Source organism: Aquila chrysaetos, chromosome 14 (assembly GCF_900496995.4).
Source record: "Aquila chrysaetos chrysaetos chromosome 14, bAquChr1.4, whole genome shotgun sequence".
Taxonomy (NCBI): domain Eukaryota; kingdom Metazoa; phylum Chordata; class Aves; order Accipitriformes; family Accipitridae; genus Aquila; species Aquila chrysaetos.
In genome coordinates this window covers 19,588,622-19,613,624 of record NC_044017.1, presented here as the reverse complement: position 1 = coordinate 19,613,624, position 25,003 = coordinate 19,588,622, and the positions used below count along the sequence as shown (strand labels likewise).

Genomic DNA, 25,003 nt, shown 5'->3' with positions numbered 1-25,003 from the left:
AACTTGAATTTTGGTATCATCAGTTCCAAGCAAGCTTCTGGGTTACTGGCTCCTAGAGAATGAGTACAGATCTCTTTTGTAATTCAGTTCCCTAAGAGAGCTTTTTACTGCCACGTACATTTTGTATGCTGAAGTCTAAGGCACTGTTAAAATAGAAGACAGTTTCAGATTTGCTAGGGCTTTACAAAAGAGACAGTATAGCCTCATAAGTAGCAGGGCCCTGGCCAGGATCACCATATGGAGGTTCAGCTGCTGAGGCTTCCTCCTCTAACCCTTACAAATCATTATGAGTCAGATATAAATTTTGCTATCTGTAAATAGATGCTAGAGGTTCTGACCTCTTTTTAGTACATGCAAGAACTCTGCAATAGCAATAATAATTCTTGCTTCTAATACTAGTGCAAAAATTATAAGCCATATTTTCATTCCAGGATATGAATGTTTTTGATGTCCCTGTCAACAGAAGTGTGTAAAGATAATTTACTTCCTACCTGAATAAAAAGTACTAATGCAAAGTATTTCCTTTCCTAGGCAGCACATTGGGTGTCCTAGCTATCAGAAAACTGACCTAGTTGATTGATATGCAAGTAGTGTTTTTCTGACAGTCACCATTTTATACAGGGAGACCTTGAACATTATTTGAATTATACTTTGAGAATCCAGTTTTGATAAAATTGGCATCATGATCAAAAACTCTGCTGGGGGTCAGAATAAATATTCTAGTTTCAAACAATTTCTCTGGTATAACATATTATTTGTTCTTATGAATCTGAAAAAAAAAGAAATAAGAAAATCTAGAATCTTCAATTCTCCACCACACTGAAAGCTGTTTGAACCACATAAGTAAATTCATTTTCAGAACATTTCAGATTCAACCTTAAAATTCCAAAAACCTTAAAAGTCTTAGAAATAATGTAGCTGTCAGGATTTTCATTAAAATGTTGGGGAAAAAAATGTCAAAAAATACTCCTTATAGCCACCTTCCCCAATTCTTTCTGTCTTTAAAACACATATAGGTTTTGTACCTTCAATAGTATTCACAGGAGATGGCAGCAAATTTGTTACCTTTGAGACATGTGATGTATGTACTTCCAAGTCACCAAAGGAAAAGCCAAGAAATATAAACAAGTAATTTCTCTCCCTCCCTTCCCCCCCAAGTCAGTTTAGTGAATACTTTGAGGAGAAAAGGTACTCAAGCATGATGGCAAATGATTCAGACATTCTTAAACACTGGAGACTTACATCTAATTTCCAAAGTTTGTCACTCAGAAACTTTAATTACAATGTTAGGAAATTAGCACTTTGCATACTGTAACATAATTCCCTATAGTACTGTGAAACTATATCCTGCCATTGATCTGGTCTGCACATGTAATGATGGCAGAATATGTTATTTAATAAGAAGTGAATATTTAATTGTTTACACAGTGAATAGCACATTTTAAATGCCACTACAATATAAATAGTTATGATAAAATTGTAGTTAGAGAAGCAGTAGCTTAAAAAAGATTAGTCTTGTTCAAAACAGGATAGACAGAACATTTCAGTAGTTTTTCCCCAATATTGCAGGCCGCCTTAATATATTCCTAGCCCTGTGCGAACAGATAGAACTTAAAATTATTTCTTGTAAGAAGGTGTCAGGCAGACACGAACTTCTAGTAATCTCCAAAGAAAACAAAAAAAATGGAAGCATGCATTCATTAATGTTATTCCTACAATTCAAAGCACATCTGCAAAATGGTGGTATTATTTAACACTTCATACAGTCTAAAATTCTGTGCTTTTTCTTTTTGGTCTTTTGTCCACTTCCCTGAAAAAGGTAATAAAAAAGCAAGAGAGGCAGGACTACGGAAAAAGTATAACAAACTTGCTCACTGCAGTATTTAATGGGAAAATGACCAAACAGAAGTGGAGAGAGGGTAATGAAACCAAAAGCTATGGGAAAATGATGAAAGACGTTAAACGCTCTGACGTTGTGTAACAACTGCGGGGAGTCAAAGATCTTACTGCTGGAAACACGTACATCTGAACTGTAGCAACACTTCCATACTGCTGCAATCCATTTCCTTCATATTGTTTCACTCTGCATGGGAGGAACTAGTTATAACCTTTTTTTATGTTGTGTGAGGCATCACATTAAAATACAATTATGTGTTTGCGAGTTCAATTTAAAAAAAGACCTGTGGTTTAATGCTGCCTGGAGCAGGCTGACAGACATGTAGGTGGAGAATATGTGGGAGGAAAGAGGAACGCTACACACACAAAAGTATACTTGAAGTATGAACAACATTTATTTTTGATTCAAAACAGCTCTGTTAAATTGCAGGTGACAAAAAGGACTGTACTGCTGGGAAAACACTTCATTATGAATTCTATTTCCTACCTTTTGTGGTCTTTACTATTGACATCTTTGAATCTAGTTTTAATGACGTGAAATAAGAATAGAGTTCTCAAAAAAAAGTACAGCAATGAATGAAAGTTTCAAGAATATAATTAATTCTTAACTTGTCATATACCTATCCTGTGCCTCATACTCCCCATCTGAAAATAAATATCCTTGTTAATTCATTATGATGATGATGATGATGATGATGATGATGATGATGATGAAGATGATGATGATGAAGAAGTTTTAGATAAAGTTTAGTGGAATTGTATTTTATAGTTTTTAGAATACAGAAAACAAATCTTTCCTTAGGAAAACATCAATATTGGAAAGTTCCTGTTTAACTCACAAAGAATTCTAGGTCCTTTCCTATATGCATTTTTGTTGCAGTTTTGCCAATGAGAAAAAAGATCCATTTCTTCCTTCTCTTCTTCAAAACTGACTATCTAGGTGTATTCAGAGATAGTTTACAATACACTGTATATATATTCATTCAACATGTAATAAACATGTATATGTAGTCATTAAACAAGAACAAATAACCAGATTCTGCACCTGGGATGGCATAATCCTAGATGTACATGTAGACTGTGAGGCAAGATGCTGGAGTGCAGCCCTGTAGAAAGGGAGCTGGGGTTTTTGGTTGATCGTAAGATCAATATGAGTCAACAATGTGCTCTGGCAGCCAAAAGGGCCCACTGCATCCTGTGGTGCATCAGGCACAGCACAGCCAACTGGTCAAAAGAAGTGATTGTCCCACTATACTAAGCAATGGTTGGCCTCACCTTGAGTTCTGTGAGCAATATTGAGCTCAACAATGCAAGAGGATATAAAATTATTAGAATGTGTCCAAAGCAGGGCAACAAAGATGGTGAAAGGACTAGAAGGCATGACTTATGAGGAGATGCTGAGGAGACTAGCTTTGTTCAGCTTAAAGATGAAGAGACTGGACTGAGGGGTGACCTCATTTCTGTCTACAACTGCCTTGGGAGGGTGAGAGGAGAGGGAGGTGCTAATCTCTTCTCTCTGGTGATAAGACACAAGGAAATGGCTTAAAGCTGTGTCAGGGCAAGTTAAGGTTGCATATTAGGACAAAGTTCTTCACTGAGAGGGTGGCCAAGCACTGGAACAAGCTCCCCAGGGAAGTGGTCATGGTCCCAAGTCTGTCAGTGTTCAAGAAGCATTTGGACAACGCTGTTAGATATATGGTTTAACTTTTAGGTTGTCCTGTGTGGAGTCAGGAATTGGACTCGATCCTTGTAGGTCAATTCCAACTCAGGATATTCTATGATTCTATGAATTATTATTAGAAAGACGTTAGGGAAAATTGATCTTACAGATTTGATCTTGCAAAACATGTCCAGTGCTTATGGATGGTACATTTTTCCTCCAATAAAGAGGAAAGAAATTGGGGTAATTCAGTAAGATGTCAGAGTGTAAACCAATTTAATTATTGTAGACCTAGATACAATGAAATGTAACAACAGGTAAAACGTTTAAATTAAGTGACATCAGATCTACTTGATGTAATTGATGTTGAAATTGATTGTGCAATATTACTTTCAAATTCTTCAATGCTTGTATTTACCATGGACAAGTCTAAAAAGCATAGTTTGTTTGTATTTTCAAGCATACATTTGGAGAAAAGGGTAACAAAATTGAAATGATACCCTGTACATTTAGGTGTTTGTTAGAAAAATAAGACCTTTCAAAAAATACATCTTAACTGCTATAATTCCATTTGCAGTGATGACGAGAAAAATAAATGTAGCAAAATATTAAGGAAACAAAAAGCTAAAAACACTGTAATATAAAGAGAGATATTAAGACAGGTGTCATAAGAATAGTCTACATGAGGCTAAGTTCTGAATAATTCTAAGATTTCATTGCAGGTGAAATGAGAATACGCACTGAAATTTGCCTAAATTTCCTCCACACTGAGCACAGATAGGGTCCTATAAGGTATGTTATTCCTCATACAGCTAGGTATGAGCATCTATGAGTTAAAGCAGTACTCACTGGGATGGCTTCAAGAATCACAGCTGGAGATCCAACTCCTGCCAAACTCTGTTGTCATTAAGTTTTGCCCCATGGAAGAATAAACCACCTTTCTACCTTTCCTGGATACTCAGCTTTTATAATACCCATGAAAAATTACAAATGTGACTGTGTAAATAAGTAGACAATATTAATTTCTGAAGTTCTTTTCTTGTTGGCAGACAGGGAAGGGGAAAGTCAGTTAATAACTAATGATTAATGATGACACACGTCAAAAAAGGATTTTAGCATACGAAGAAATCACAGTGGAAAGGGCTTTACTGGGAAGTGGCAAGGAACATTTTTCTTTTTATAAAAGAAACAGATGTTCTGTAGTGAGAAAATGTAACTTAAGAATTTTACTTTCCAAAACCCAGAGACAAGTGCTTTGGCAAACAGGCCACCTGAATAGCAAGAAATCATCTTTCAAAGTGAAACATCAGCAAAAACCAGACATTAATTATCCTGATTTCACAGATGGCTCTAAAGGCATAAAATTTTACTTGGTATTTTAAAAATCTTTCTTATTTTATCAATTCTTTTAACTTTTTTTTTTTCCCCCACAGAATTTAATATCCTGCCAAGAACTTACATGTAATATGTAAATCTATTGGAATGTTATTAAGGAAGAAAATTCAATTTTGTAATGAGATTTCTAGGTTTCTGCTTTAGAGATAGAAATCAAAAAGCACTTAATATTTCCTCTTTTCTAAAATCCCTGACTCCTTTCTATACTTTTAGTGACATTGTACAAAAGATAGGGAATTATTTCTTGTACTGCCATGACTCCCATAAAGTCAAACTAAATTGAATTGTTCTTGCTTACATTAAGATTGAATTTGGGTGCTAATATTTAGTTCCAGTGAATGTAAGCAGGCCTTCCCTCTTTTTGATTCTTTGCACATTACAAAAGAGGCAAATTACTTACCACTAACATTACTTTTGGGAAGGTTCTTTGGTTTAACATTTCAGTGATTCTACCTACCATTATTACAACTAAAACACAGGAAAAATGTGAAATAACATTGGATGAAAATAAGGTGGTAGATGGAACATTTTTTTTTCTTTTTTTTTTTTTTTCAAATTCCAGCATAAGCCACTTCTCTAATGTACATGTATGTACAGATGCTAATTTTTTATTGTATTATTAATTCAATTATTTTTCTACTGATAAAAATATGCATATTTCATTATATGGAAACTCCAGGCATAAGTTCAGCTAGTTTATAATTTGTGTTAATTTTTATTGCATTTATGATGCTAGAATCCTATACAGCAGCAATTAGCTTGACTGAAAATGTTTGGGAATCTCTTCATTTGTGTAGGAGATTATCTCCATTTAAAGTACCCCCTACCTTTGGAGCTATGCTTGGATTATTTCTGCATATTGTCTAGTTAAGCTGTGTTTACTATGATATCTGAATTAAATAATAAATTAAAAAGATTTAATATTGTTGCCTCTTGATACAACTTCCATTCAATACTGGGGATATTCTAGGTAGCAAATAATGATCTACTTTCCAAATTGAACACTGCATACCACCTGCCTTTTGATAGAATTATTCCAAATAATTGTTTCTGTCAAGAATAAATGAATGGAGCCTTAAAAGAAGAACACAATCATTACAAGCAACAGAGCCTGAGTTACATACTACAGTGGTCCTTTTGCTCCCCTTTTATCCAAAGTTTCTGTTAATGGATCAGGAAGGTGACAGAAGTTGTAAGTGATTACACAGTAAAATATCTATACAAGTAAATGACCTTGGAGCACTTTGAAATTTCTTTCTGTTTCTAGGTGAATATCCACTAAATAGTATTTCTTTCCATTTAATTTGTTCAGCCTGAGTGGAAGCACACTGCAGAGGCTAAGCTAGGATGAGATCCAGGAGTCAAGTAACATGATTTTTAAGGAAATACTACTGTTCATTTAAGGAAAAAAATCTTGGGTTTTTTTAGACATGCTTATCTGTCTTACAGATACCTGTGCTCTGTTTCTACTTTCAGGAAATAAACGCTCATTTTATTTATTTGTTTATTTAATTTTTTAAAAGTACCTGTGCATAAGGGGTGACCACAAATAAAGACGAAGAAGAAAATAACACTAGTTGCAGCCCCAAAAGCATCATCTCAGATCTTCACATGTTTTCTATGGCATATAACATATATATAATTTGGATTCCAATGTAGAAGTAGTATATCACAGTGGTTACTAAGCACCCATCAGATGGAAATAATCTTTTCATAACCCCAACCATATGACAGCATACGTCAATACTACTTCTTCTCCCTGGAGTCTTCCCAGTTGTTGCTTGAGGACATTCTTGCTTCAGTAAGGCTTGTAGCCCCTTTTTTCTGGGCAACAGCCCCATTAGAGCCATTATCCACAGCTGGCAAAGTGTAGGCTTAATTGCCCTTTTTTTTATTTTTGTCTGTCCTACTCCTATTTTGTCTTTTTTTTCTGAATAGTTTTGGTAAGACTACAGTCACATATAACTCTTTCATAATGCTGAAGAGGCCATTCCATGAAAAGCAATCTTCCTTTAACATTTAAGTAGTACTTTTTCTGCAGTGCTGTCTAATGTCTGAAACGGTAAGTCAGAGCTTCTAAGTACTACTGTCTGCTTTATTGTCAATGTATGAATGGTAAATTTCCAAAGTTTTATGGCACAGTTTTAAAGTGCTAGAATTTTCAAGGAAAAGAATTCCACAAGTAGTATAACAAAATTTCCATATTTCGGTACTCAGCTACCTCTAAAGCAGTGCTGTGCTAGAAAATCCTGAAGCTTTTTTTTTTTTTTTCATGATGGAGAGAAGGCTGAATGATCATTATGTGAGTGGAAATTAAGTATTATAAATAAAAATATCTTATTATCAGCTATGTTTATACCATCCTTCCTTGAATAAAAATGTTTGCATGCAAATTTAATTAAAATGGTTGAGAAGCATTACCCATGCATTAAGGTAGCAAATCTCCTAAATGTTCTGTCCTGCTCACCCACTGCACAAAGTTACACAGAGTTTTATACTATAATTTCATAAACATCTTCAAAATGCAGTTTCATCTTTCTGTGAGAAATGGTCATGATTTTTCATAGTATGTATTACATCCACAAGCTGTAATCTGCAGTATTAACAAAGCAAAACTAATGGTGTAAGATGACATGAGTCTTCTGAAGGAGCTGAACTATTAAGTTAGTGTTAAGTTAATGATCTCAAAGAAGAATTTTTACCATTTAAGTTAAAGCAGGACAATATTACTCTTTCTCATTTTTAAAGAAATAGTAATACTATTTGTTCTTAAATTTGATTACTTTGTGGGTGCCAGAGAAAAAGTCTATAATTTAACATTATAATGATTTCAAGGTGATTTGTTTTTACAGGAAAAAATCCTGTATTTGTACTTTTCCTGCATGTTTTCTAAACATAATCACATATTAGTTGCATTTTTCTCTGAAACACGAGACTTAATTATATTAAGAAGAAATCATAGAATCATAGAATGGTTTGGGTTGGAAGGGACCTTAAAGACCATCTAGTTCCAACCCCCCCTGCCATGGACAGGGACACCTTCCACTAGACCAGGTTGCTCAAAGCCCCATCCAACCTGGCCTTGAACACTGCCAGGGATGGGGCATCCACAACTTCTCTGGGCAACCTGTTCCAGTGCCTCACCACCCTCACAGTGAAAATCTTCTTCGTTATGTCTAATCTGAATCTTCAGTTTAAAGCCATTACCCCTTGTCCTATCACTACATGCCCTTGTAAAAAGTCCCTCCCCATCTTTCCTGTAGGCCCCCTTTAAGTACTGGAAGGCTACTATGAGGTCACCCCGGAGCCTTCTCTTCTCCAGGCTGAACAACCCCAACTCTCTCAGCCTGTCTTCATAGGAGAAGAGGTGCTCCAGCCCTCTGATCATCTTCATGGCCCTCCTCTGGACTCGCTCCAACAGCTTCTTGTTATAAGAGATGTGAAATACCACAGGTATCTCGTTTGTACTAATACTAAGATTGGAAACTCATTACCACTAAAAGTGTCAGTTCTGATGAAGCATTTAAAAAAATATCCAGAATCAAATTCAGAATGTCTTTACTAAGCTGTTTTATGGTAGAGTGTACCATTGGAAATGTGATGAGTCTTCATGTAAAAATGCTGATTTGAATTAGATTTAGAATATATGTCATCCTCAATTAGCCTTCCCTTCATCAAAATGATCTCACAAACACGGAGAATGAATCTTTATTTCCTCCTTTGCACATGGGAGGTCATTTGTCAGATTTAATATACTTCTACCTATGTCTTCCTACATGCTTTGGGTTCAAGATGGATGACTACGGACTTCATAGAAAAAAAGATATCACATCAGTAAGAACTTGAATTCTATTTTTATTAAATGTTGATTATATTTCATGTTTTATTCTGTAAATTATAACAAAACTGATGAATCAATGATAAAGACATTGTATGGAAATTAAAAATATAAAAAGTTTTTAACACTTTCAAAACTAATTTCTGCGCTGTAAGTTACTGCTGGTACTTAAAAACTGACAAGACATAAATTTTGTAAAACTAGCTATCCATATTTTCTTTAAGCACTAGATTGATGGGTATTATTCTGTTGTAGAAGTTTAACATCAGAACAATTACTTTTTGCTTTAAAATACTGTGCATGTTACAAACTGTATGACTTCTTGCACTTCCACAGAATATTGAGGTATAAGCAAAAAAATAATTAAGAAATAAAAATACTTTTAAAAGTATTCTTTTGCTGGAACAGCAACTATTCTTAATGTTTAGTAAGATATCTCCTTTAAAGAATATGGTTAAAACAAGAATTTAAAAAAAAAAAAAGTTGGCTGGTGGAAGAACTTGAAATAAGCAATGGCAGAGAAAGAAAAAAAACAAAACAAAACAACCAAAACCAAAAGCAAGACCCAAACTCAAAACACATAAAAGAATACCCTGTGGGTATGTAAAAGAAGAGGAATGACACAGCTAGACTTGTGCAAGAGGCTTGTACCTTGGCTAATCTGGAATGAGTGCAGATTAATAGAATTACATATGCTAATGATATAAAAATAGTTGATTTAAAGGAATGTCAGGATAGAAAAATGAGTTTAGGTATGTGAAGAATTTTCATACTACTTTGTTTTTAACAGGATTACTAAAAAAGAATAGTGTTCTCATTCACATCAGTATTTGTTAATACTTTCTCTTCATTCTATTCATGCTTGATTGAAGAAACAGCAGACCATTAGGATTTCTCTTTTTATGAATGTGTTTGCATACAGGAACTGCATCTCAAGGAGGCCAAAATGCATGAGCAATGTGAATTTAAATGTTAAATATATCTGGACCAAAGACTTTACTTCACTTTGTGTTATTCCTCTCTATCTTGGATGAATACTAGACAATTGATATTAAGAAAGAAAATATACATATAAAATTCAGATTTAAATAAATGTGCACTGGATGAAATATTAATATCTGAACACTGCATATTGTTAACTGAAAAATATACAATTTTATGCTTATATTTTGTAGGAAAATCATACAAAATAAATTTAGAAAAAAGGTTAATTTAAGTCTTTCTGCCTCTTACAGTTAACAGTTACTGGTACAAGTTTTAGACCACAGTTAAGATATTGTATTTCCCTTTAACAGGTGATTTTAAGATTATACATTTATTCATAGTGAGATACTTAGCCTCCAGTATCAGAAAAACACCTCTAGTCCCACAACCAATTGTACAATTCAGTGTTAGTGTAAATGGGAAAATGTTGCTGTGTGATTTATTAGTGTAGATATATATAATTTAATTAGATATGCAAATATTATCATTTGTAGTGACAGTTACTTGTGAATGTAATTATTTGCAGGTATAAGAATGTGATGGTGGTTTCTCATATTGATGAGCAGAACATGAAAAATGTAGTGTATGAAAGAATGAAAATAAAATATAATTCCCCAAATTCTTTCCAGAACAATTTAAAAACTTCTGAACTTTTGATATCTAGTCCAAAATCCAAACTGAATATTTACTTTGTTCTGTTTTGCTTTTTTGTTAGGCTTCTCCACTAGCATGGGAACAAGAAGAAATAGAAACATGCGAGCAACAGTAAGATTAAAACTAAAAACTATCATTTGTAAATCTACTTATAATAATATTATAATAAATTATATTAATAATGTATATATATTAAAATTCCTAAATTTATAGAAACTACTTTTTATTGGTTTTCATCAGAATTTTGGGGGATGGTGGAAAATTACCTTGAAAACTTCTAAAACCACAACAATTCCATAAAAATAACTTTGAATGGAATATTTACATTTTGAGCAAGTTTGAATTCTGGGCAATGAACATGGAATCACCTTCTTTTACCAATGGCACAGAGAGAGTTTCTATTGCTCCATCTCTCTTTGTCTAAACAACAACTGGAATAGTCCATTGTGAGCTTACATCTTTACTATCAGTAAGAGACATACTAAAAAGGACCTTGGATTCCACTGATTGTGATAGATGATAAAGTAATTATGATAAACAGCACATCTCCTTTAATATATAATTTTTTACCAGATCAGATCAAGTCTCTGCCCTTAAAATTACATTGAGTTAACCTTTGTCATTTCTAAATGTAACCACAAACCAGCTTTAAAAATCAGGAGTCCAGTTCTGAGCTGGTGGAAATCAGCAAAGTCTCATTTAAATGTGTTTTTTGTAGGTCAGCTTCTTGTCTGATGTGTATAAACTGGACATGACTAAATGAACTTATGCCTCAAGTGACTCTTCTATATTACTGTGACCTGTCAGAAACAATTGCTTAAAGTATAAGGCTGTGTTCAACAATAATGTTTCTGTAGGCACAACAACTTTCTTTGTACTCTTGCTAGCACTGCAGGAAAGTTGTCTTCAGGATTACTTCCAAAGGCATGGAATGCCTGGATTGTGATGGGTTGACCCTGGCTAGATGCCAGGTGCCCAGCAAAGCCGCTCTATCACTCCCCCTTCCTCAGTTGGACAGGGGAGAGAAAATATAACAAAGAGCTTGTGGGTCGAGATAAGGACAGGAGAGATCACTCACCAATTACCATCACGGGCAAAACAGACTCAGCTTAGGGAAAATTAACTCAGTTTATTACAAATCAACCAGAGTAGGGTAATGAGAAATAAAACCAAATCTCAGAACACCTTCCCTCCACCCCTCCTTTCTTCCCCAGCACAACTTCACTCCCGGATTCTCCACCAACCCCCCACCAGCGGTGCAGGGGGACGGGGAATGGGGGTACCCTCATCACACGTTGTCTCTGCTGCTTCATCCTCTTCAGGGGCAGGACTCATCACACTCTTCCCCTGCTCCAGCGTGGGGTCCCTCCCACGGGAGACAGTCCTCCATGAACTTCTCCAACATGGGTCCTTCCCACAGGCCGCAGTTCTTCATGAACTGCTCCAGCATGGGTCCTTTCCACCATGTGCAGTCCTTCAGGAGCACACTGCTCCAGCGTGGGTTCCCCGCGGGGTCACAAGTCCTGCCAGAAAACCTGCTCCAGCCTGGGCTCCTCTCTCCACAGGGCCACAGGTCCTGCCAGGAGCCTGCTCCAGCGCGGGCTTCCCACGGGGTCTCAGCCTCCTTCGGGAACCCACCTGCTCTGGCGTGGGGTCCTCCCCGGGCTGCAGGTGGAGATCTGCTCCACCATGGACCTCCATGGACCGCAGGGGGACAGCCTGCCTCACCATGGTCTTCCCCACGGGCTGCAGGGGAATCTCTGCTCTGGCACCTGGAGCACCTCCTCCCCCTCCTTCTGCACTGACCTTGGTGTCCGCAGGGTTGTTCCTCTTGCATGTTCTCACTCCTCTCTCCGGCTGCCATTTTCGTCTGTCCCAACTTTTTTTCCTTCTTAAAAATGTTATCACAGAGGCGTTACCACTATTGCTGATGGGCTCAGCCTTGGCCAGCAGCGGGTCTGTCTTAGAGCCGGCTGGTATCCGCTCTCTCTCTCGAACACAGGGGAAGCTTCCAGCAGCTTCTTACAGAAGCCACCCCTGTAACCCCCCCCGCTACCAAAACCTTGCCACACAAAGCCAATACACTGGATGCTCCATGTTATTTTGTTCTGACTTTTGTAAAGCATTTTAGGACCTTATGTTTCAGTTTGTGATTAATTCTACATGTAATTGCTAAATAGTAATAAATCCCACATGTAATTGTTAAATTACAGTGTCAGCACTGTGAAGAATCATTAGATTCCATATAAATGGATTTATTTCCCTGTCTTATAATTGTGTCTCTGTATTCGGGGGCTAAAGTAGCATTAAGAAAGAGACATCCAAGACAATACCCCATACTTAAATTTGTACCCCAGATTCAAATTGAGTAACTTATCCTATTTTATCTGTTCTAGCAGTGATTATTCTCAGGTAAATCTTGTCTCAAAATCTTTTGGAAAAATTGATTCTTTACTTTAGTACATATTGACTCTGATATTAGACCCACCAGTAGGAAATCATCAACAATTCTGGACTGGTATGGATAGTTAGAACAGAAGGAAATAATATGAACTTGAAGGCAAAGCGCTGTGCAAAGTCGTGATATGTATTGGGCCATGATATCCACCTTACTAAGATAATTAATCTCAATCAAATTAATTAGAATAATCATGTGGACAAAGATAAGCAGGATTTAGTGACCATTCTTGACATTGTCTCTGTTAGTTAGGCTGAATTCCTGAAGATTATTGATGATACTGAGGCTCCTGAGGGCTGAAGCAATCACTGCTGTGAAATAAAATTGTGTACTCTAAATTTGGACAATGTGATCTTACGTGCTGAATCTCCAGGCCTTTTTCTGGACCGCGCAGCATCTCAGCAGAGAACACAAGGAAATGCTCATAAAAGAATATGGACTTCATCTTCACTTCCTGCACGGGGGATTTTTTCCCCCCCATTTTAGTTTACGTACAGCTGTTCTAGATTTCTACACAGATATATGAGAAAAGTGAGACACAGTAGCATATATTTGAGTACTGTCTTGGATAAAAGTCTGAATATATCTAATGGAAGAAAGACAATATTGGCTTCAGAGGAACTGAATATTTGAGTAAGTAAATGTTGATTTAGGCTTTTAAATTTTCTTGCTTCTCCGCCCCTGCCCAGTTCCAACAGGACTGTCTTCAGTCACTCAAACCACAGTGGCTATCTAAACCAAGATACCGACTTTCATTTTTTTTTCTCTCTCTCTCTTTGGTGTCTACACTTGTTCAGGAGAGACAGCAGGGTAGACAGCTGTAGGCTGGAAGGTAGGGGTCTCCTCTAGGGACTGGCTGGGCTCAGTAGCAAAGGATTGCTCAGAACTTATTCTTTCATTTCCTGTGTGCTTGCTTTTGCCACCAGATTTTTCTTATGACTGTTGTGTCTTTTCCAATTTACCAGCTGACCATGATTTCTATAGGAAGCGACCAAAACTGTTGTGCATTCCACTGCAGGCAAAATGGACTGAACTGTATATTCTACCATAACTTTTCCAGAAACAGTTATGTTTAATTCAGAAATAACTTATTAAGGATGACAGAATTTTTATCAGAATTTTAATGATAAAAACTAGTACTGGGGTAAGATTTTTTTGTTCACCAAATTCACAGGACTTTCAATCAGTAGATCTATTTTCTACCTTGTAGATGTACTGCGCGCCATGTGGTGGTGACTAATCTATGACCACTGCACTGCCTGATATCACATTATGCTTTGTTAGATGGAGAACACACAGGGAAGAATTTAGGATGAACTGATATTGGAGAATAGCTTTACTACATCAGATTCTCCGCTCATTTAAGTTAAAGTTGTCCTCTTGTCCCCATACCAGGACTGGATGTGATTAGCTCCTGGCTAACCCCCACTGGGAGGAAATAAAGTGAATGAGCTGTCAAACTCTAATCACTCTTCAAAGAAAAAAAAGGAATATATTTTAGAAATGGGTTTATCTAAATTATAGTAATAAAGAATTCCCCAAAGCTTTTAACTGAATAAATATTTTCATATTTGTTTAAAATTTAAGAACAATGCATTTATAAGCCAGGATATGTTTTGTCTACTTTCTGAAATTAGTTACATAGTGCAAACTTTAAGCTTTTACAACACCTATTAAATAAAAGTCTCCACCCAGACATTTTACTGCAGCTTTATCTCCTTACATTTTTACCTGTTACTCAATATAATTTCATCATGTCTGTAATGATAAGGTTGAAAAAATAACCTTTATGATACCAGATGGATTCTAATTCTCAAAAATCTCTGGTGATGGCACATTCATATTGACATTTATACTGACTCCATTTATGACAGACTGAAGGTGATGAACGGGCCCATGCAAGAGGTCACCTTGTGTCAAAGCTAGTATACAGTCTGTCAAACACGGTGAATATAAGGCTGCTAATGAGGAATTAACTAGATAGAATGTGGCCATTTTACTGTTTTCATGCAATCCAAACCTGTTAAACAATGCTAATCAGGTGTTTATTAAGTGAAACCATTATGCCAAACTTGCTGCAGACCCTACCATATGTCAAAGAGGTTGTAAAGTATTATTCATCAGATTTAAAGCTGATTAATGAGTCATTTAATAGTGAACCTTTCTTTTCTTAGCCTCTAGCTAAGCATATGTACCAAGGTTAAACTAACACATACATGGTTTTGAAAGTAAAGTTTCTGTTAAAAAGAAAGAAAATCCTCAACCACTTCATGAAAGTTCTAATAGTTGAAAAGCTTTCAGGAGGAGGAACCTTATTTTCTTTTATTTTCAGATAAAATGTAACAAAGGAATGGCATACTAATGTAAAATGAACAAGACAACTAGGAGACTATATACATTTTCAGATAGAAGAATAAAATTTCTAAATACTAAGCATAATAAATATCAGCCTTACTGCTCACATCCATTTCATTCTTTCCTATACTTGTTATTTACACATTATTGCAGCAAAATGAACACTACAGAACCATCCTGGCAATAGTGAAATGAAAAAGTTGGTGAAACATTAGGCAGAAGTGAAACACAACTGTCAAAAATCTGCTCTGTCCATGTCAGGGAGCGATAAAGGTAAAGGCACTGAGGTAGCTGTAAATGTTGGTGGTATAATGAACAGTGAAAGTCTGAAGAGAGAACTAAAACACATGGTATGAACAACAGTAGGGTTCAGGTAACCTGGAGATGATAGCCAACATTTCTTCAGTAAACAATCACTAAACTAACAGACACTGATGTTATTTTAAACTTGCTTTTGCAAGTAGGGTGGACATTATAGAGAACTAGCTATAAAATCGTGTATTCATACTTAGTCAGGTATTAGTTCTGCTTAAATTAGAAGGCTGAATAAATGCAGAACTGTAATTAATACTCTAATTTCCAAAAATGAAAAATAGAGAAACTTGGAGGACTATAAATTAGCTAGACAAAACAGCAAAACACTTAAAGGTGGAGATGTCTCCAAACCATGAGAAAAAGATTGCAGTGAAGGCTTTTAGATATAACCAGATGATAAACCATCTATAAAAGGAAATTTTAATGCCCCTTGGACAGCTTGCAATGAATAGAAAACAGAACTGATTACAAAGAATGAAACTTTTCAGAGATCAAGATATAAAAGCATAAAAAGAATTGCTAAAAGGCAAACTGAATTAAACCTTTAAAAAAAGCCCAAACATTGTATGATAAAACACAAGAAGCCAAAAAAGGTGGTCACTTTGCAGAGAACATGAGTTAGAACTTAAAAGTTAAGCATGGTGTAAGGAAAAATGCATTACCTCAGCTTACAGAAATGGCAGTGATGTGCAGTGTGGAGGTAAAGGATTAACTGGTGATGTTGAAGGTGGGAATGTAACTGTGCCAAATCTACCTGGACACATTCCAGCCCAGTAAATGTCCCTGTGAGGCTCTGTCACACTTTCAAGCCAGAAATAATACAGGAGTCAGCACGCCATTTGAAATGACAGCGAAACAGAACATCTTTCCTGAGATGAGAGTGAGCTTTTAAAGTACCAGGCTGCAGGCTGACATATACTTTGACATACATTTCATTGGAATATAAACTAAGAGCTTCCTAATGAAATGTGCCAATGACATAAAGCTGGGAAATATTGCCGATATAGGATCAGAATATCATATGGCAGGAAATAATGACAAATCAGAGTAATAGAAATGGAATGGAAGAGTTCAAAGTACTTAGACACTAATAGCAAGAATGACTGCTATAAGCACTAAGTTCATCAGCTGATAAAGCTCACCTACATCACAAAATGCATTGCTTATGGCTTGGCATAAAATAGTTAGATTGTCTCAAAAAGAGATGGGAGTCTGGACAGTGAAGAGCTAAGATATCTTCAGCTCACTCCAGAGGCTTTTCTCTGGAACTGGTACAGAATAAGACCACCAAATTTAGCTTAAGCCATCTTATATATGCTCCTCCATTGCTGTCACAGCAGCACTGTCAAGCACTCCGTATGCCTTCATATCACTTGTTGAGGCATGTGACATGTCTTCAATATTACCTTTTAAAAACATTAATCTTGTTGACTGTGACATAACTCTAATACCCAGGTGCTTTGGGATGAAAAAAATGCCCCACCCGCCAAAAAAAAAAAAAAAAACAATAAAGGCACACACTGTGGGTTAAGGAGCATTCAATGTGGGCATGCCAAATTCAGTCTAGAATGGATCAGCCCTGAGCCCTTAGTCTGGACATAAGGGGTTGTATCTTGAAGAAGATATTTTTAATGCTGGAGACATAGCCATAGAGATCTAGGTGTACTAACTAAACTTAGGATGCACCAAGAAAAGCTTTCCAATAAAGACAGAGAATCATTTGTTCATATAGGATACTAGTGAGGATTTATCTGGAATACTTATTTAACTTACTTTCTTTAAAAACAAACCAACTGAATTATTATTGGCCTAATTAAAACCTACTACAAGAAAATACTGAGAGTTTGCCTTATGTGGTCTAATAAATTGAATACAGAAAAATTTATATCCTAATTTTTTATATACAAGCTAATGGAAATGGACACAAAAATGGGGGGGGGGGCGGTGGAGGGAAGTTGTTTAAGATAAAGCCTGCTGTTGCCACAAGAATTAGTGAATATGCATCATTTTAAAACAAGGTGTGTTGCGTTTTCATGGCAAGGTTTTGGTGGGGGGGCTGCAGGGTTGGCTTCTGTGAGAAGCTGCTAGAAGCTTCTGCCATGTCCAATAAAGCCAATGACAGCCAGCTCCAAGATGGACCCACCACTGACCAAGGCTGAGCCCATCAATGACAGTGGTAGCACCTCTGGGAGAACAGATTTAAGAAGGGGAAACAGTTGCTATGTGACAAAAAACTGCAGCTGGCAAGAGGAGTGAGAATATGTGAGAGAAACAACCCTGCAGACCTCAAAGTCGGTGAAAAAGGAGCGGGAGGAGATGCCTCAGGCACTGGATCAAAGATTCCCCTGCAGCCCGTGGGGAAGACCATGGTGAGGCAGGCTGTCCCCCTGCAGTCCATGGAGGTCCACGGTGGAGCAGATCTCCACCTGCAGCCCGGGGAGGACCCCACGCCAGAGCAGGTGGATGCCCGAAGGAGGCTGTGACCCCGTGGGAAGCCCACGCTGGAGCAGGCTCCTGGCAGGACCTGTGGCCCTGTGGAGGGAGGAGCCCAGGCTGGAGCAGGTTTTCTGGCAGGACTTGTGACCCCATGGGGGACCCACGCTGGAGCAGTCTGTGCCTGAAGGACTGCAGCCCATGGAAGGGACCCATGCTGGAGCAGTTCATGAAGAACTGCAGCCTGTGGGAAGGACTCACACTGGAGAAGACCGTGGAGGACTGTCTCCCATGGGAGGGACCCCATGCTGGAGCAGGGGAAGAGGAGTCCCTCCCCTGAGGAGGATGAAGCAGCAGAGACAACATGTGATGAACTGACCGCAACCCCCATTTCCGGTCCCACTGCGGTGCTGGGGCGGGGTGGGAGGTAGAGCAATTGCGAGTGAAGTCGAGCCTGAGAAGGAGGGAGGGTTTGGGGGAAGGTGTTTTAAGATTTGGTTTTATTTCTCATTACCCTACTCTGAATTTTGATTGGCAATAAATTAAATTAATTTCCCTTAGTCAAGTCTGGTTTGCTCGTGATGGTAATTGGTGAGTGATCTCTCCCTGTCCTTATCTCAACCCATGAGCCTTTTGCTGTATTTTTCTCTGCCCTTTCCAGCTGAGGAGGGGAGTGATAGAGCGGCTTTGGTGGGCACCTGGCATCCAGCCAGGGTCAACCCACCACACAAGGCTATTTTGAAAGTTAGGTAAAGATTTTTAGCCATCAGAAGTAATACAGTCTTCAAATAGTGGCAGATGGAAGCAAAACACCAACTGATTTTCAGAAAAAGTTGCATCAATTTCTAAATGGGTTTATGTGGTCTGATGCCAGTAAGGGCAAAAGAAGAGCTCAATAACAAAGAGATCACTTCCAATCCTTTGCTATATCTTCCATGCCATTTGATAACTCCTTATTAATCATATTTTCCTCTTTCATTGTTAAGTATGTATTTGCCATCTTAAATATCTATAAAGATAACATCTTGTTGTCAATTCAGAATAGATAAAAAGCTATTAGCATCCCACATAATTTCTCTATCTGGAGTTTCATAGTAGTTAATCAGAAATAAATTTATGCCATTGTAATTTTTTCATTTTTTAAAAATATTTATTTTCCCTTGAACTAGTTGGTACATGTCTATCCCTTTAAGGTATACAGGCAATACTCACACCAGCAAAAAAAGGTGAAGTCCCAGATTATGGAGGGTTTATTCTAGCTAAGTCAAATGAAGATAATTAACTAATGGACTTACTTTTCCTTTTTAAAATAAAATACTAATGATTTATTCTGTGTCACCTCAGTTATTTCATAGCAATAACATTAATCTAACTAAAAATCTATGAATTCAGTATGACTTTTTCTAGCTACATCATAGAATCATAGAATCATAGAATATCTTGAGTTGGAAGGGACTCATAAGGATCATCGAGTCCAACTCCCTGCTCCTCGCAGGACTACCTAACACTAAACCATTGGACTAAGAGCTTTGTCCAGATGCTCCTTGAACTCTGACAGGCTTGGTGCTGTGACCACTTCCCTGGGGAGCCTGTGCCAGTGACCCACCACCCTCTCAGTGAAGAACCTTCTCCTAATGTTCAACCTGAACTTCCCCTTGCACAACTGATCCCAGCAAGACCAGAACTCAAGAAGTTGTAGACATATGCCTGAAATTTCTCTGCTCCCTCTCTCTTAAACAAACCTGGATTAATACGGACAGTACAAAATGGTCTGGAAGCTTTAATCCGCATGTACTTAAACCACCATAAACTACCAGTCTCTGCCATCTTGCAGATTTTGAAAACTGGATCACAACAGAAAAACTACCCTTTCTCCCCCTCAGATTGCTTTATCCCTTTCATTTAGTTAAAAATTAATCTTTCATTTTGTCTTCACAGGGAAACTGTCAGCTATTCCAGAGCAGCCTGGCCACAGGACAATCTCTAAGGAGGCACAAGGTAAGGGTCTGAATCCCCTGAATAGAGAAGTGAATTGGTCCTATAACTACCCAGATCCAAGTGAATGTTCCTATACAAAATTACTTATAAAAGGTGGACTTCCCTCTAGTATTCTTTATGATATAGAACATAGAAATTGCTGCTCCACTTTGTGGAAGCCAAACTCACGTGCTGTTAGTATTTATCAAACTGAGTCTGTGACACAGGGAGAAGAAACAAGTGCTGAGCTCAAGATGTTTAGCTGTCAAGATCAACAGGGAATAAACTGAAGCACAACAGGAAACCCAGGAGACTTCTGAAGTGCTTTTCAAAGTGCTGGGGTCTTTAGGATGATAAAAAAAAAAAAAGGTTAGTTAAGGTGTTAGGACTGCAATTTTTCCTTATATGAAGCCTCAATCCATTTTTGCATTTGGAGCTTTGTTCTACAATTTTTGCTGACCTCAGTGTAAATCACTAGCTAAGAATCTGAAGATTTTTTTTTAACATATCAGTCCAGATAATGCAAACACTTTTATTAAGGGGATATCTAAGGAGCTATAGGAGGAGTGGTACGACTTGACAAACCAGTTTTGGATACATATCTTTGCTGTGATATCCCCTCTCCTTTGCTGGCGTGATGAACACTTCTCTTGACCGAACACAGGCGTTTTGACAGAGAGTGACTCAACAAGAGTGTTTGGATTTCAGAAGCAGATGAAGAGAATTCTTTTTTACACATTTTCATGTAACGCCTGTGTTTTATACTTATTGTGATTCCAATCTGAGGAAAGAATTCTTCTGAAAAGAAGGAGAAAACATGGAATATAATTTGCTTCTATAAGTGTATACAGTTAAAGGAAAACTTCATGTCAGCATAACAATAATAAGTTTATTTTAATATTTAATTTACCATAAATTTTAAATATATTTGTATTTTAAAAATCTGATGTGATATGTACTTATTGTTTGATTCTGACATATTGAAAAGAAAGATTCATGAACAAGAGGTTATACAGAGTAAAAGCTGAAAATTTCCTACCATTTTTCCTGAGGAGAGACAGTCAACACAGCTATTTGTGAAGAACAGGACCAGTCACTTGTGCTGAGTAAGCAAACCCATGACCCACTGGAGTCATGCTGTACTGGGAGGAACAGAAGGAGGCAAACAGCTGCATGCAAGCTGATCCATTTTGTCACTTATTGTGCTTATTATGTTTGAAGTACTTCTCATCTAGAGAAGATCAGGAACATGAAATGCTACTGTACAACAACTGATAGAGGTTTATACCCAGTTTTTCTCAAAGAAGCTTTTTTGTCTGTCTGAACTATTAATCTTAATGCCCATAAATCTCCATCTAGGAAAACCAGAAGGAATAATTGCTTGCAAATTAGACAGTCCTAAAATGTGGTAAGACAATTGCAAATGTATCTTTATGATTATATCAGCAAGGCAAGTGACATGATCTGTAGGTCAGATCTTTCTAAAGAAAGAACCCTTTGCTGCTAAAATGAGTTTGTTAATCTACAAGGAAGGGTAAATGACAAATTCTCTGACATTTAGGGATATGAGTGCCTCAGGACTGGAGCATGCCTCAATTCCAAAGAGCTGTCTGAAGCAAATCCAGAAGTGTCAAACAGTGAGGCCATAATTTAGTACAATTTATAATGACCATTCATATTTTCGAAGTTCTGCACAAATATTGACAGAGTAGTCAGAATACAATTTATAACTAGTATATATTTTGTTTCTTAATAAAAGTTGAATTATTTAAGTGGAATACCATCTTCCTATATGATTTAACATTCCGTCTAGTCTTAAAGACTGTAAAGGCTAACAGCACCTGGTAATTTCTAATAAAGTAAATATGATACAGTTACTAACAAGTAATCTATAATCACTGCAAACACATAATGATTTATATTCTTTAGATTTAACACTTCTACCATGACATCATTGTCAGAAATTACTGAATGATATAACCAATGTGCAGTGGAGAAGTGCACTAATCTACAATTTTCCATGTGCTGAAGAAAAAAACTTTCTTTGCAACTTTTTTTTAATTTACATTTTCTGAAAAGGCATCTCATAGTGCAGTTATCAATGCAGATAATAAATGTTAAAAAAAAAAAAAAATTGGATTGTGGCCAAATCCATCAGGTTCCTCTTCCAAAAGATAACTTCCAATAGTCCATCCCTGATGACAGTGCCTTGAATATCTTTAACTTTTCCATCAGAACCATTTAGTGTAACTATTGCTTCTCCACAGCTTGAACATCACTACCATTGTCAGAACCAGGCAAACAAATTTATGATGATGTTCCTGGGAATAAGGAACTAATGCAAAGGGGATTTCTCTGTAGTTCTTCATTAACATTTTATTCATTACAACAAGGGAGTTATAAGAGTTTCCTTTTACGCAAATTAGGTCACGGGATAAAAAATACACAGCATGGAAACACAGTGTATTACTACATAGAACAAAAGATCTGGTTAATAAATTATGATAATGGAATTAGTCTACTGCTAATGCTGAAAGGCACATTTAAATATTGTGAAATTTACTTGGAGAAGGAAAAGCTCTTGCATGTATTCATAAATTGTTTTTCTCCTTTGTGCCTCAGTTTCTGTAGTTCTTTTTTATGTTATTTCCCTCTGAGGGAATATGCATATCCTACTTTAAACATTTGCTTTGGTTTGTTAAAAGGCAAAGGAACAATTTGAGTGGGTAGAAGACAAAGTTTTACTCTCTTGTTTTTCAAATGAATACTTTAACTAAGTTCAGAGACATCCTGGATCAATTCAGTCAGATTCATTCTGGAAATGATAGTATATAGACTGAAAATAAATAAGCCTAATAAAAAAAAAAATCCTTAAACTTTAATGCCAAGCAGATAATCATTAAGAAAACATGTGGCCCTTGCCATAGATATCTATTATCATCACAGTTACTTAGTTTATTTATTTATTAAAATTCTTGGGTTTGTTTGTTTGGTTTGGATTCAATTTATTTCTAAGATTTCTTTAAAAAAAAAAAAAGGCTAAATTCAGACCTGGTTTAAATGGTCTAACTCTATTGAGCTAATTAATTTGCAACTACCTCATTAATTCAGTGATTACCTTCAGTTTATTCATTACATTAACTTAACTCCTTTTTGTCCATTTATGCAAGGTCTGAATATACCCAGAGGATGACACTATGAAGACTCTTTCTTACAACTTTTCTTTTGGCAGGAAAATAAGGAAAGATTCTCCATTTCTTCCAAAGTAAAGCAATCAATTTTAACCATTTTTCTGGGAATGTCACTACCCACCCCAGCTGAGGGCATTCCTCTTGTCAAAAGAGAAAGAGCAGACATTTATCAGAACAATATCTTGCACAGAGCAATTTCTTCTCTAAAATCACAATTTCTGTTCTATTATTGATAATACTGTGATTAACAAAAGGCAAAAAGGAAACCAAGCCATGAATGACTCCCCTAAACTCTTTTACGTTTTAAAAATTATTACTAAAAAATTGTATATGTATGGATCATCTCACTCCCAATCTTTTAAAAAGATAAATACAATTTTTAAAGATAAACTGATCAGGAATTTTATCAGTGTAAATCCCAAAGTGTCTTTCAATAATTATTAAGGAATAAAGAAGGATCTTTGAAATGGAACACCCTTGATGATCTTTCATGCCATGTAATTTCACTTTTTTCTAAATCATTGGTAACTTTTTAAAAAGTCCACTACTCTGCTTTTCATGTCAGTATACTCACAATTAGATCTGTAAAAGGACCTACACATCTCCTTGCCGCTTTATTTGACAAAGTCAAAAGTGTAGATCAGCTGCTAAGTCCAGGAATCCATGTTTGAGAAGTTGCTTGGGTACTTATGTCTACAGTATGCCTTGCAGTACAATACAGGGTGTTAGCACTGCTCAGGCTCGGTATAGCATGACACCTTGAAGATTAAGGCTGGATGCCAGAAGTGTTGTAGTTACCTCAATGTGGCCTTCATGCTAAGAGCTACCCTGGCATAGGTAATTTGTTTCTGTGCCAAAAAGTCATTCACATGGAGTCAAATCAAACAGAAAATATTATCATATGTGCCTTGGTGTAGGCTTACTTAGGGTAACTTTTTAAAGAATGGCCAGCACTGTCTGCATCTTAATGCTACTGAACCCTCAGAGAGTACCTATCTTGCAAGCCTACTGGCAACTCCCATCCATCAGGTGTCCAAAAACAGGATTATGAGGCTTGACCTTGCGCAGGCTGCAGTTGTTACACAGGATGTTTCCAGAGAAATAAAAGAGTACTTCTGTAAACTAATGGTTAAGCACTAACATATTAGCCTTGTATTAAATCCAAAATGCAGCTGTGATTGAAATCAGCAGACTTCAGTCTTCAGAGTGACAGCAGATACTTAAGTTCACTGGCACAAAGATAATTCTTAAACATGAATGTTCCTATTTAGCTGGTAAGATTCTCTGAGTGTATTTACTGTACTGTGATCTACAGGTAGAGTTCATTGTATTTAGTATTTAGTCTTCCTTTATTAAATGTGCTCTGTAGATGTGCAGATAGGGTCCAGAAGATATTTCTCTTACTTACCAGTAAAATGCTCTAAAATGTGAGGATATTTTGAAAAAGGTATTATGCGCAATTATATGCTTAACTTTAAAAAAAAATCTTGGCAATGTGGATTATAGATGGAGCCATATAATTCTAAGGTAGTTACTATTCAAATGTGTACAGAAATACTCTTATGCCTCTCATTTCCTACTGACTGGCTCTGGTTCTGAGCTTAGCAAACCAAAAGTCTAGACCGGCTTCTGGTGCCATGCCTTGATAACTGTTCAGGAAGCATAAGCATTTCACTTGAATAGTCTTGAACATAGGATGGGGATTTGGCAGCAGGTATCTTATTTCTTGCCTTGTGGTGAAGAGAGGGTGCCAGTGGTATACTTATTGGGGCAGATATGTCAGGAAGGTTTGCCTTGGGGTCAGTGTAGGAATTCAAGTAGGACTGTGACTCAAAGATTCACAGTCT

At 36.8% G+C, this 25,003-nt stretch overlaps 1 long non-coding RNA gene across 2 annotated transcripts in view; it reads right to left on the bottom strand.

Moving 5' to 3' along the window:
- Positions 1–25,003, bottom strand: part of LOC115350789 — a 102,806-nt gene that overhangs the window by 50,488 nt on the left and 27,315 nt on the right. The window contains exon 1 of one of the 2 annotated variants that reach the window (XR_003926616.1): positions 4,406–4,525. The exons of the other annotated variant lie outside the window; for it this stretch is intronic. This is a non-coding gene — a long non-coding RNA (uncharacterized LOC115350789). Of the gene's footprint in view, positions 1–4,405; positions 4,526–25,003 lie in introns of those variants that run through there. 2 annotated transcript variants of the gene reach the window in all.